Genomic DNA, 14,690 nt, shown 5'->3' with positions numbered 1-14,690 from the left:
CTTCCTCAGACACTCTGGAGAAGCCCCCCAGTCTCACATGTAAACGTCTTTTATATCCTACTCTAAGCCATGCCAAAAGGGCTACACTAGGCTGTTACATAGTTGCCTGTCACACCCTCTGTCCTCAGAATGAATCTCACTAGAACCTTCCCACAACCACAGTGATACAGCCCTTACAGGACTTCCCTTAGGGGGAAAACCACTACTTTAATATAGCATATTAGCATATCCTCGTTGAAGTTAGCCTCATGAAAGGCTTCTAAGAAAACTAAAATGTCATGGGATAGGAGCCGATGTCCTTTTGTAGATTGTAAACTGGTTAACAGACAGGAAACAGAGAGTAAGTATTTAATGGTCGGTTTTCCCACTGGAAAAAGGTAAACAGTGGAGTGCCTCAGGGATCTGTACTTGGACTGATGCTTTTCAATATATTTATAAATGATCTGGAAAGGGATACAATGAGTGAGGTGATCAAATTTGCAAATGACATAAAATTATTCAGAATAGTTAAATCACATGCAGATTGTGATAAATTGCAGGAGGACCTTGAGAGACTGGAAGATTGGTGTCCACATGATAGATGAAATTTAATGTGGACAAGGCAAGGTGATGCATATAGGGAAAAATAACCCTTGATGTAGCTTCACAATGTTAGGTTCCATATTAGGAGCTACCACCCAGGGGAAAAGATCTAGGTGCCATAGTGGAAATTACATTGAAATCGTCAGCTCAGTGTGCTGTGGTGGTCAAAAAAATCAAACAATATTAGGAATTATTAGGAAGGGAATTGCAAATAAAACTGAGGATGTCATAATACCTCTATCGCTCAATGAATACTGTAAGCAATTCTGGTTGCTACATCTCAAAAAAAATATCGTTGCACTGGAGAAGATACAGAGAAGGCGACCAAAATGATAAAGGGGATGGAATGGCTTCCCTATCAAGAAAGGCTATAGAGGTTAGGGCTATTCAGCTTGGAGAAGAGACAGTTGAGAAGGGAATATGATAGAGGTCTATAAAATTATGAGAAAATGGGTAAATGTGAATCAGTTATTTACTCTTTCAGATAACAGAATGACTAGGGAGCACTCCATGAAGTTAGCAAGTAGCACATTTATAGCAAATAAGAGAAAACTCTTTTTCACTCAACGCACAATTAAGTTCTGGTCTTCGATATGGTTAAGACAGTCAGTGTAGCTGGGTTTAAAAAAGCTTTGGATAAGCTCCACCAACGGCTGGCAGGACATGACGGCTCAAGAGCAGAGGACACCAGTCCACCTGTAGGCTAGTCCATGCTCGGGCACACATCATCCGAGGGACCCCCGGCCTAACAGGTACCAGAAGGCTCAAGAGCGTTGAAGACGAAGACACGGGATCAGGACATCAAGGAACCAGGAACAACAGGAAGCTGAAGACCAAGACGAGACACCAGGACACCTGGACAGGGGACCTCAGGCATGAACATGACTTGGCATGACGAGACGAAGCAACAAGAACTCCATGGAGAAGACAAGGAAGACCTGACGGAGCTCTGGCAGGCAGGAGCCTCCAGAGTGAAGTAACTCCGATGCAAGGCAAAGACAGACTGACGGAGCAGCCCTATTATAGGGCTGAAGCAGGAAGTCCACTCCCTAGGTGGGGCCAGCACAGTTCCTGTGCCTGGCCCTTTAAATCCTGGAGAGAGGCGCGTGCCGGCGCCTAAGGAGCAGCAGGAAGCAGGGCTGTGCAGGACCGTGGACAGCGGCCTGCACAGCGTCATCACGTACAGCGTTAGAATCGCAGGGCTGGGCCTGAGGAGCAGGCCCGAAGACGGCAGCGGCTCCAGCCGCTGCAGGAGACCCCGGGGGCCACTCCGGCCCGGGGATGTGGCCTTTGTGCTGTGAAGATAGCAAGGACGGCGGCGGCCGTCCTGGCCGCACAGAGGACGGCAGGAAGTCCACGGCTCCAGCCGTGGCGAAAAGGAGCAACACGGGCGGCCTCCGGGCCGCGAGGGAGAGATTACAGTCCGCGGCTCCGGCCGCGTGGAGAGGCCGATGGTGGCATCCTGCCACGTCGGCTGAAGAGAAGCAGCATGGTGAGTAAGTCTGCTCGCGGGGAGATCCGCGGGTAGCAGTTCATAACAACTACGATAAAATGACAGACTTTGTTAGATAAAAACTAAAACGAGAAATTCACAAGATTAAAAAATTGCGGTAGGTGTGGACATTGTTTAAAATTACCATCCTTGAGACCCAGAAAAAAATCTATTTAATGCATATACAAAGTTAGAAGGAAAACCAAATTCTGCCATCATGGTTTACTAGTGTAATAAAAGAGGCATTTAAAGCCAAAAAGGCATAATTCAAAAAAAGGAAAACAGACCCAAATGAAGAAAACAGAGATGAACATAAGCACTGGCAGTTAAATGTAAAAAAAAAAAAATATATACAGGCTAAGAGAGAATTTGACAAAGAGATAAAAACAAGTAATAGAAGATTTTTAAGTACATTTGAAGTAAAATCTTGAAAGAGAGTCAGTTGGGCACTCGATGATCGAGGGCTAAAAGGGGTGCTCAGGGAGCATTAAATGAATTATTTGCATTTGTATTTCTGAAGAAGATGTTGGGAGTCATACCCACACCAGAAACATGTTTTTGATGGTGATGACTCTGACCAACTAAACAAAATCACTGTGAAACTGGAGGATGTAAAAAATCAGATTGACAGACTAAAGAATAACAAATCACTGGGACAAATCACAAATCACCCCTGAGTTCTGAAGGATCTCAAACATGAAATTGCAGTCCTATTTATTGTGATCTGCATCCTGTCATTTACAACAGGCACAGAATCTGAAGACTGGAGGGTGGCTAATATGATGCCAATTTTTTAAAAAGGCTCTAGGCGTGATACATAAACTACAGATGAGTGAGCCTGATGTCATTGCTGTGCAAAATGGGTGAAGCTATCCTTAAAAACAAAATTACTGACCACATAGATAGATGTGGTTTAATGGAGGAGAGTCAACATGGTTTTGTTTACCAATTTACTAGATTTGTTTGTAGATAAGCATGCAGAAAAAGATGAGCCAATTGATTTAGTGCATTTGGATTTTCATAAGACATTTGACAAAATTCTCTCATAAGAGACTCCTCAGGATATTAACAAGTAATGAGATAGAAGGTAGTGTCTTACTGTGGGGCTTGGTAACAGGTTAAAAATAGAAAATAGAATAGAACTAAATGGTCAGTTTTCGATAGAAAGAAAGGTCATTATTGGAGTATCCCAGTGTCTATACTAGGATCTGTGCTATATTCATAAATGATCTGGAAAAGGGAACAGCAAGTGAAGTGACCAAATTTGCAGATGACATAAAATGTAGTCATTAAAACAGATGATTGTGAATGTGAGAGAATTTACAGACATCTTCCTCAGACTACATTAAAGGACTGGGCACAGCTATCCTGCCTGGTCCTCCTTAAGGGTGAAACCTGCAAGGAATCCTGGGTGGAGGAAGGAACCCTTCTCCAGACCATAAGACCTCAGGGCCTAGAAGGCTTAGGGAGGCCCAAGCGATCATGGAGAGAGTTCCCATATGTTAAGATTTGCTATGTCTGAAGATGAACGGTTCTCTGAAGCTAAGGTGAGCTGTACTACTGTTTTGAGACTTGCAATTAAGCTGGGCTGCTGTTTGTTGCTGCTATTATAAGAAACTGTGTATTGCCTGCACTCTCCTGAGATTAAGGTGAACTGCTGCACTGTTTACTTTTGTTTGCATTTCTTGGCCTGAAGTGAAGGCCGATGGCCATTTGGTTTATTTAATTTCACTGTAAATAAAGAGAACTGAAGCACAGCCAGAGTCTATTGGTGGTTTCCTCTGACTACTCCAGCTACCACAGTGAAGAACTGCAGCAGGATCTTGTGAGACTAGGAGACTCGGCAACTAAATGGCAATGCATTTTAAGGTGGACAAATGGAAACTAATGCAAACAGAGAAAATAATCCCAACTACAGGTACACAAATCTGAGTTCTGTGTTAGGAGTCACCACCCAGGAAAAGAATCTGAGTCTTTATGGACAGTACCTTAATCTTTGGTTCAGTGTGTGGAGACAGTCAAAAAGGTAAATAGAATGTAAGGAATTATTTTGAAAGGCATAGAGAACAAAACTGAGACTATCATAATCCTTTGAACAGAGCCATAGTGCAACCACACCTTGAGGACTGTGTATTTCTGGTCACCCCATCTCAAAAAAAGGAATAGCAGACATAGAAAAGGTACACAGAAGGGCAGCAAAAATGATAAAGGAGATAGAGAAGCTAAACAGTTTAGGGATTTTTAGCTTGGAGAAGAGACTACTGAAAGAGGATATGATTTGAGATTTATAAAATGAGTGGGGTGGAATAGGTAAATAGGGAATGATTATTTACCCCTTTCAGACCACAGTAAGACTGGGGGACACTCCATGAAACTAGCAACTGTCAGATTTTAAACAAATTGTAGAAAGCACTTTTTCCACTCAGCACACAGTGAAGCTGTGGAATCTGTTGCCAGAGGATGTGGTCAGGGCAACTAGCATAGTGAGGTTTAAAAGAGGTTTGAACAAATTCCTGAAAGAAAAGTCTATAACATTATTAGCCAGATAAATAAAGAAAGCTATTGCTATCTCTAGAAATGAGTAACGGGAATTAGATCTACTTCATGGGATCTGCCAGATACTTGTGACTTGGACTGGCCACTGTCAGAGACAGGATGTTGGGCTCAATAGATCTTGGACTGACCCAGCACAGCATTTCTTACATAATTCTAAAACAGGATAACTTGCATATTTTGTTATTTGATGCCTTCAAAGATTGGAATTGGCCTACTCTGTCCTAAGTGAATCAAAACACCCTGCTGACCAAATGCTGGAAGCATGACGATCGCCAGACTAAGTGGAGTCCTAGACAGTTGGACCCAGGTGGGGTCACCTTCTGATGTTTGCCGCCAGTTCCTTGGGCTTGTCATCTTCCAACCTGCAAGAGTTTATTTCTACTACTGATATAGTGATAGTGGCAGTAGCATAGTGAACCCCTCCCTCCTCCCCAAAGCTTGGTGCCCTGAGTGGCTGTATGTCTTGCTGCTCCTTCCAAAGGCCCTGACTGGAATAGAACTCTCCTGTGATATGGAAAACTGTTAGTGCTACTGTTTTATCAGAAAGGGTTATACCTGGAAGAGAGGAGAAAGAGGTCAGCGCGCTGGGAATTACCCGACTTCAGTTCTTGCTCTGCTGAAGCAATTTTGAGAAGAAAAAAAAACAACTTTCTCCTGGTCGAGGAGAGGAGAGGCCAGGATCGAGGTGATGGCCTGTTAGCGATGTCATCATCAGGTGCCCCGGGACAGCATAAAAACAAGGGCCCTGCAGCGCACAGACCAAGGAGAGGAGAGAGAAGTCAGCATGCTGGGAATTACTCAACTTCAGTTCTTGCTCTGCTGAAGCAATTTTGAGAAAAAAAGAGAACTTTCTCCTGGTCGAGGAGAGGGGAGGCCCGGATCGAAGGGGCGGACCCTTAGCAACATCATCATCAGGTGCCCCGGGACAGCATAAAAACAAGGGTCCTGCGGCGCGCAGCCGAAGCCGGCACCAAAAGGATGCGCCCCTGGGAAAGAAAAGATTATGGGAAGAAAACGGAAATCTAAAAATTATACCTCCTCTCCAACAGTCCCTTTGTCAAGAAGGATTGGACTGATGGACTCTCACATAGTGCATATGGGCGAGTCCACTGCAAGGGACGATTTAGAGGGAAACTCCCAATTGGGTGTATCCTTAAGTCCCCGGTCCACACAACCCCCCTCACAACCTATAAGAGAAGGTATACAAGTAGCGGAAGTTGTTATAGGCTCCTCTGTGATAATAACCCCAAACCTAAATGGAAATGGGGGCACACCAGAGGGGAATATACATTCAAATATAACATTATTGGGTGGCGAGGCAACTGCGAGTAATATATAGGTCCAGTGTCCATCAATAATTCCAGAAGCAGGCATTGAAGGGGAGGAGAACAATGTAGAACCGGAAAATGTAACGTTATTGGATGTGTGGAGATTATCCACAAAAATTTATAAGAAAATGTCTAGAACTATATCTAATGTGCATACTTTTTCTGTGGAAACCAGAGCAAAATTTCAGGAATTAGATTGTAGGACCAATAATGTAGAGCAAGCAGTAGCATATTTGAACCCAATAGTAAATAATTTGCAGGCTATTAATATATCTTCCATCAAAGATTGAAATGATGGACAATGAATTGAGATCTTTTAAACTTAGGATACTGAATTTTCCAATTTTGAGATTGAGGTCGGCTGTCGAGTTATATAAAAAATATGCAGTTGAAATATTGTCTTTTGAAGTAGAGAAAATTCCAATTATTTCTAAAATGTATTATTTGCCTAAGAGGAAAATGATACAAGTGCCGGAAGGTGGAGTAGATATATTAGATAGTCCAGGGGTCTCTACTTTTCTAGAGGACTCTATGGACAATATAAATTCAAGAGCAACATTGTTAATCTCTTTTTCTTTAAAATGGGATAAAGACTTATTCTTTATAAAATATTTTCAAAATAAGGATCATAATTTCTGGGGACAAAAGATACAAATCTTCCCCAGTGTTTCCCGTGCAACTCAGGCATGAAGGATGTTGCAGTTCTGGCCGCGAGCGCCATAACCAGACCCTTACCTCCGTGCTCCTGGACCTGTTCCCGCTTCTGGAGGCCTGGTTTGCGGCCTTTTCGGCGGCGTCCCCGCAGGGGCCGCACCACCGGGAAACTTCCCATGGACGCCCTGCCTCTAGGCGCACGCGCGCGTCACTTGGGCGCTTTTCTAGGCCGTTTCCCGCCAGCGGTGACTCCGCCCAGTTCCTGACGTCAGACGCCGCGGCCTTGATAAGCCGGCCACGGACACTCAGTCTTTGCCTTGCAACGGGTTTACCTCCTGGTTCCCTGTTGCGTCGTGCCCTGGAGTGAGCTGCCTTGGTACTCGCTCCGTTCCTGCTTACCTGCTACAGTACCTGCTTGGTTCCTGCTTGCCTGCTACAGTTCCTGCCTGGATCCAGTACCCGAGTTTTGCTACAGTTCCTGCCTGGATCCAGTACCCGAGTTTTGCTACAGTTCTTGCCTGGTTCCAGTACCCGAATCTTGCTACAGTTCCTGCCTGGTTCCAGTACCTGAGCCCTGTTACAGTACCTGTCTACTGTTCTAGTCTGGTTCCAGTTCTCAGTCCTGATCAACAACCCGCCTAAATCCCAGCGGCCAGGCCCCTACAGGCTCCTCCCAGGGGGAGGGGGGCTTCGGCTTCCAAGGGTGAAGCCGCCTAAGTCCCAGCGGCTGGGCTCCTACGGGCTCCTCCCGGGGGAGTACCAGCTTCCAGCATCTAACTTCTGCTGCACCAATGACATCAAAGTCATTTCAGGGAAAACATGGGCTTTCCCCCGTGCATTTGGGAGGCATCCCAACTAAGAATCTAAGGAAAGGTAAAAAAAATTCTAAAAGAAATATCAGAGAGGAAAAGCACTGCTCAGAGTCACAATGCCATGTTTATTCCTTACCCCCCCCCCCCCTCTGAATCCTATATACTTTGTTTCTTGGCCACGTTTTTTTTCTAAGATCAGATTTAAGGCTTAATGTATGAACGGAGGATAGTCCCTTCCTGGACTTTGTGCTGAGACTGACAATTTGTATAATATGTAGGGCTAATGCCTTGCCACCTAATCCCACTGGGGACATGATAAAATTATGAACATGTACAAAGCCAAGGATGATACAAAACCAAGAATGATACAAAATTGTTCAGAGTAGTTAAATCACAAGCAGATTGTGATAAATTGCAGGAAGACCTTGTGAGACTGGAAAATTGGGCATCGAAATGGCAGATGAAATTTAATGTGGATAAGTGCAAGGTGATGCATATAGGGAAAAATAACCCATGCTATAGTTACACAATGTTAGGTTCCATATTAGGAGCTACCACCCAAGAAAGAGATCTAGGCGTCATAGTGGATAACACATTGAAATCGTCTGTTCAGTGTGCTGCAGCAGTCAAAAAAGCAAACAATGTTAGGAATTATTAGGAAGGGAATGGTGAATAAAACGGAAAATGTCATAATGCCTCTGTATTGCTCCATGGTGAGACCCCACCTTGAACACTGTGTACAATTCTGGTCGCCGCATCTCAAAAAAGATATAATTGCGATGGAGAAGGTACAGAGAAGAGCGACCAAAATGATAAGGGGAATGGAACAGCTCCCCTATGAGGAAAGACTAAAGAGGTTAGGACTTTTCAGCTTGGAGAAGAGACATCTGAGGGGGGATATGATAGAGGTGTTTGAAATCATGAAAGGTCTAGAACGGGTAGATGTGAATTGGTTATTTAGTCTTTCATATAATAGAAAGACTAGGGGGCACTCCATGAAGTTAGCATGTGGCACATTTAAAACTAATCGGAGAAAGTTCTTTTTCACTCAATGCACAATTAAACACTGGAATTTGTTGCCAGAAGACATGGTTAGTTCAGTTAGTATAGCTGTGTTTAAAAAAGGATTGGATAAGTTCTTGGAGGAGAAGTCCATTACCTGCTATTTATCAAGCTGACTTAGAAAATAGCCACTGCTATTACTAGCAACGATAACATGGGTTCTTGCCAGGTTCTTATGGCCTGGATTGGCCACTGTTGGAAACAGGATGCTGGGCTTGATGGACCCTTGGTCTGACCCAGTATGCCATGTTCTTTAGTTCTTATATTCTGTTAAAAAAATTGCTTTTAGGGATCGATCATCTTTTAGTTAAGAGCCTTTAAAACTGAGATGGTGTGTCCAATATCCTGTTGTACAATAACATTCTGTATGCCAAGATTCTTAATAGAATCAAGGCATTGCCTCCTCTCACCCAAAAATTAAATGGCTATATTAAACAGTAACCTCAAAGAATTTAAAAAAATGGGTTAAAACTGGATAATTCCCTGTGAAAAATGTATGCTCAGAGAGCATTTTTTAATGTTCTGTAGTCAACTTCAGATTCAATATTCATAAAACAAGTTACACAGAAAACTGAAAATCTGTCAATGACATGAAAGACAAAGACCAGAAAGCAAAAGGCAGTGTATAAATAACAGTGAACATGACAAGCAGGAACTGGAACAAAAATGGCAAGTATTTTAGGCTATTAATATAGATATGACACGTTTGTGTAAGGCTCTTTTGCCTTACTAAAAGCCAAAACCATTCCCTAATAAGGGATGGTCAAATCCAGCTCTTAAAGCAGGGATGGTGATAATGCATCGCTGTTACTCCTTTGGGTGGGCAGCAATTGATTCCTACCAGCAAAAGGTAACTTTGGGAAGTTAATTTTTCTCTGAGGATGAGACGGATGAATTCAGCCACACAAGTCATGGGATGGGGGCAGCATCCTATTGTGGACTGCCGACTGGTTAAAAGATAGAAAACAGAGAGTAGGGCTAAATGGTAAATTTTCCCAATGGAGAAAAGGTGAATAGTGGAGTGCCCCAGGGATCTGTTCTGGGACCACTGCTTTTTAATATATTTATAAATGACCTGGAAATGGGAACAAGTGAGGTGATCAAATTTGCAGACGGCACAAAATTATTCAAAGTAAAATCACAAGAGGATTGTGAGAAATTACAAGAGAACTTTGCAAAACTGGGAGACTGGACCTGCAAATGGCAAATGAAATTTAATGTGGACATGTGCAAAGTGATGCATTTCAGGAAGAGTAAACCAAATTATGGCTACACAATGTAGTCCTGGGGGAATTCTGCACTACTGCGGAGTGCAGAATTTGCACAGAATTCCCCCCCACGCAGAATTGCCATTTTCTGTGTGTGTGGGAGAGGAGAGGGTGTGTGGGAGAGGGTGAGAGAGAGCATGGGAGGTAAGGGGGGGTGGGGGGGGATGCCGGTGAGAGAGAATGTGTGTGTGTGAAAGAGGGGAGGGGTGTAGGGGAGGGTGAGTGAGAGAGAGCATGGGAGGTAAGAGGGGTGGGGGATGCTTGAGTGTGGGTTTCAGAGAGGGAGCCTATATGAGGAGATTGTGAAGGAGTGTGTATTTGTGTGAGAGATTGGGAGCTCGTGTGTATGAAAAAAGGATTGTGTGTATGTGAGGGTGCTAACCTGTGTGAAGGGATTGTGTATGTGTGAGACAGAGTCTGTGTGAAGAGCTGCATGAGAGAGAGAGAGACATAGGTAGCCTGTGTGAGGATGTATATGTGAAAGAGAAAGGGAGCTTGTGTGTGTATGCAAGAGAGAGGGCCCTGTATGAGGGGATGTGTCTGTGTGCGAGAGAGTGAGGGAGCCTGTATGAGGGTGTGTGTATGTGTATTAGAGAGAGGGAGCATGTGTGTGAGGGAGGGACAGAGGGAGCCTGTGTGAGGGGCAGTACTGAGAACAGGGTCAAAGTCTGGGACTGGCAATAGAGTGGAAAGGGTTGAGCCTAGAGTTAGAGGGGAGAGATACTGGCAGGTGAAGGTGCTGGGGCCTGAGAGGGAAAAGTGGCCAGGGGAGTAGGGAAAGCGAGTGGAAGGGACACGCTTACAGTGAATTTCTAGGGAAATTCTGCTCATATTATTTAAAATTCTGCATCTTTAAGTAATAAATTTTCTGTATTAATTTAAAATGTAATTACTTAAAGATTATCATGTAAATTGTGTTATTTCAACCAAATAAATAAATATAAAGTTTGCAGAATTTTAAGTTTTTGTGTGCAGAATTTAACATTTGTTTGTGCAGAATTCCCCCAGGAGTAACAATGCAAGGTTCCACATTAGGAGTCAACACTCAGGAAAAGGATGTAGGTGTCATCGTTGAAAATACATTGAAATGCTTTGTTCAGTGTGAAGCAACAGCCAAGAAGGCAAACAGAATGCTAGGGATTATTAGGAAAGGAATGGAGAATAAAACAGAGAATATCATAATGCTTCTGTATTGCTCCATGGTGCGACTTCAACTTGAAGTTCTGGTCACCACATCTTGAAAAAGATATAGCAGAATTAGAAAAGGTATAGAGAAGGGTGACCAAAATGATAAAGGGGATGAAACAATGCCCCTATGAAGAAAGACTAAAGAGGTTAGGACTCTTCAGCTTGGAGATGGCTGAGGTCTATAAAATAATGAGTGGACTGGAACAAGTAAACATTAATTAGTCAGTTGTTTATTCTTTCGAAAAGTACAAAAACCAGAGGATACACAATGAAGTTACTAGGTAATACATTTAAAATTAATAAGAAACATTTTTGTTTTACTCAATGCATAATTAAGCTCTGGAATTCATTGGCAGAGGATGTGGTGAAAGCTATTAGTGTAAATGCATTTAAAAAAGGGTTGGAAAAGTTCCTGTAGGAAAAGTCCATTTATCATTATTAAGGTAGCATTGCAGAAATCCACAGATTATTTTTAGGATAAGCAGCTTGGAATCTGTCTGCCCCTTGGGATCTTGCCAGGTACTTGTGACCTGGATTAGCCACTGTTGGAAACAGGATACTGGGCTTGATGGACCTTTAGTCTGACCCAGTATGGCAAGTCTTATGTTCTTATGATGTCATTGTATAGCACAAACATAGAACACACTCTCTCAGAACTCAGAAAGACCTAGAAGTCAGTCATTGTTTTCTGCCAAAGTGAAAAAAACATATTTTGCTTTCTCTCAAGCTGCCGTCATGTTTTTTTTTCAAACACATTACATTTTCATATGTTTCTTTTCTTATTTCATTTGTATTTCATTGGTTTCTTATCTCCCCCCAAAAAATGTCTTCCTTGTATTTTCCTACTTCTTTCTCTACACCATGTTGGAGAAGTCTTCAATGTCTGATAAGAAGCCCTTTAAGCTAAGTGTCAAATGTGGGTACAAGATGGCCAGACTGGACTTGCACAAAATATGCCTCTGATGTCTAGACCCTGAGCAAGTTATATCTACATGCACTGTATGTGGCAGAATGTCCCTGCAAGCTCTGGCTTTCAGAGAGCTCAAAATAAGGTATCAGTTGTTTTCCCTGTCTGACAAAGAGAGAGAACTTCAGAGAGACCAGTATCTAGAAGCAAAAGGTCAGAGTCTCCAAAAAGATGAGATCACAACTTTTCCTTCTCTTGCATCAGATGCAAATCTGATAAGAAGAGGTCCCCATTAGCACCATCATCTGCTAAAAAAAATACCAACTTGAAACTTCAACAATGCAAGAAAAAGATGTGTCATCCATCTCCAGTGCTGATACAACAGCACAACATACACTCACAGCTTCAGTGCTGTCCACATCAGCACTTTTGGTGCAAAAGGTTATGTGCTGACAGTTTTCAATGTCATTTTAACTCCTCTTCAGGAGGACAATACAAAAATTGCTATTAAGAAACAAACACCACCCAGGTCCCAGAGTCAGTCTCTTATATACCTCTTCAGCCAGATGCTCTTGAATCTCATTCTTTCATGCAGAAATTATGGATGAAGTTTCTCTATAATTATATGAAGACAATGCCATCGACTCGACAGCCTGCATCTATCACAGAATCAGTTGTAGAGCTGCATTCACAGTCTCTTCTTCCACCTTATCACAGAAAGAAGGAAAATCTCAGACTTCTTTGTCAACAAGCAAACCTTTAGTGAAAGAACCTCCAGTTCTCATGTCTGATTCTAAGGAGGGGGTCATTTTCATCTTTTGAAACTCACTCATTCTATTTAGAAGAATCCACAGGCTTACCTGATCCTTCACCGGAGCCATCCAGAAGTACAAGAGAAGTCCTACCCTGCCTTCCTTCACAAAATGGCAGATGCCATATTATTTAACTTGCATGAAGACATGCAGCAAACAGAAGATTTCCCAGGCATCTTAAAATGTATCTAAGCGACTAAGCAAACTTAGGCTGAGCCCCTCCAAAAAGCTCTGCAGGATCTCTAAGCAAAAGTCTGGAAAATGCCTATTTCCATGCCCCCAGTCACCAAAAATATAGATTTAAAATGTAAAGTTCAACCATACCCAGGACACAGAAAAATCCAACTGCCCCATGAGTCCATGGTAGTAGAATTGACCCTTAAAAAGGGTAAAAAAAATCTAAGATGCATTCCAGTTCCCCCAATTCCCAACCCAGGAAAGGATGCAAAGCTGCTAGACAGTATTGGGAAAAAGATTTTCCAGTCAGCCATGCTACAACTGAGAATGTCAGCACATTAAGTGCAGATAGTACAGTACCTATATATTATCTTACAAAGGATAAAAGAAACATCAGGTGGTCTTTCCCAAGACATTTATGATTAATTTATATCACATCTTAATGAAGCAGTTAATGTGCTTGGTATTTGGTAAGAGTTAAGGGCATTAAACTTTGAAAATCAGCATTTATCTGTAACCTCCCTTTTCTCGGAGGTCACCTTCAAATGCTGCAGAGGTGGTGAGTGATGCTACTACAGCCCCAGGAACAGTCTCAGTTCTCCAGGGATTGCCGAATGGGGACCAGAAATCTTCTGGGAGGCTGAAGGGGAGACTTAACAAAATAAACTCAAGGTCCACACCATGATTTCATTCCAAAACAAGGATAAAATTTATTGTTAAGGTCCAAATAAAATAAAGTAGAATTTCTGAAGTCTTCCAAAAAATATCGTCTCAAACTACATTCCCAGTAGTACCAAAAAAACAAGACGATGAGGTCCTATAAGACATGCTAAATAAGAAGGGGTTCCAAATCAAAAGGCCTTAAAAGTCAAACACTCTGGGGGTAATTTTCAAAGGAGTTACGCGCATAAATGTAACTACTATTGTAGCAATTTTCAAAAGCCATTTACTCACGTAAAGTGCACTTATGCGAATAAATCCTATGGACGATTCAATGGCATATATTGTAGCAATTTTCAAAAGCCCACTTACTCGAGTAAACTGCATTTACATGCGTAAAACCCAGATTTACGCATGTAAATGCTTTTTAAAATCCGCCCCTCTATTTTGAACTGTTCCCAGAAAAAAAACTCAAAGCCAATGAAGGTTGTACAGAAGAGGAATGACATGATCAAATTTTCTCTTATTGAAGATTACCTTGGCAGCTGTGTTTTGAACAGTTTGTAATTGCCTGATCTGGTTAGAGGTTAGTCTATGAAATAATCAAGTCAGCTTATTATCAAGGCATGAATAAGAAGTTTCAAGTCTGAAGAATCTAAAAATGGTTGGAACTGTCTAATGAATCACAAGAAGATTTCTTTTACAGATTAGAAATATGAGAGGAGAAATCGAGCACAGAATTAAGAGTCGCACCTAAAGTGGTAATAGATTCCATCAATGGGATAGAGACTCCCGCCATATGTGGTACATGGAGAGAAACAAACCTTTGTTTTCTCACAAACCACATAGCTTCTGACTTAGCAGGATTCACTTTAAATTTGAATGATCTAAGCCAGTTAGCTACTTCTGTGAGACAGAGGTTAAAAGTAGCCAAAGGATCCGCAGAATTAAGGTCACAGCTGGCAAGGTTCTCAATGTCATCAGTGTAAAAATAACTGGTGAAACACAGACTCTGAATCAATGTGGCCAAGGGAGATAGAGATTAAAGAATATAGGTGAATCTATATCTTTAGCATTTCAACAGCCTTGACTATTTCTACAAGTTTCTCATTGTGCTGTATTTATCTTTTTGTTTCTTCACCACCACCACCAAACTAGACTATCTTCATAGAAAACCCTCTCAGAGCACCCT

The 14,690-nt window shown here is 42.3% G+C and overlaps 1 protein-coding gene across 2 annotated transcripts in view; it reads left to right on the top strand.

Moving 5' to 3' along the window:
- LOC115099557 overlaps nucleotides 1-14,690 on the top strand; it is a 31,753-nt gene that overhangs the window by 5,347 nt on the left and 11,716 nt on the right. Inside the window, exon 1 of one of the 2 annotated variants that reach the window (XM_029617293.1) lies at nucleotides 3,493-3,621. The exons of the other annotated variant lie outside the window; for it this stretch is intronic. The gene's annotated coding sequence lies outside the window, so the exon portion shown is untranslated. Of the gene's footprint in view, nucleotides 1-3,492; nucleotides 3,622-14,690 lie in introns of those variants that run through there. 2 annotated transcript variants of the gene reach the window in all.

Source organism: Rhinatrema bivittatum, chromosome 1, assembly GCF_901001135.1.
Source record: "Rhinatrema bivittatum chromosome 1, aRhiBiv1.1, whole genome shotgun sequence".
Taxonomy (NCBI): domain Eukaryota; kingdom Metazoa; phylum Chordata; class Amphibia; order Gymnophiona; family Rhinatrematidae; genus Rhinatrema; species Rhinatrema bivittatum.
The sequence above is the reverse complement of the archived record's forward strand: the minus strand, read 5'-3'. Positions and strand labels throughout refer to the sequence as shown.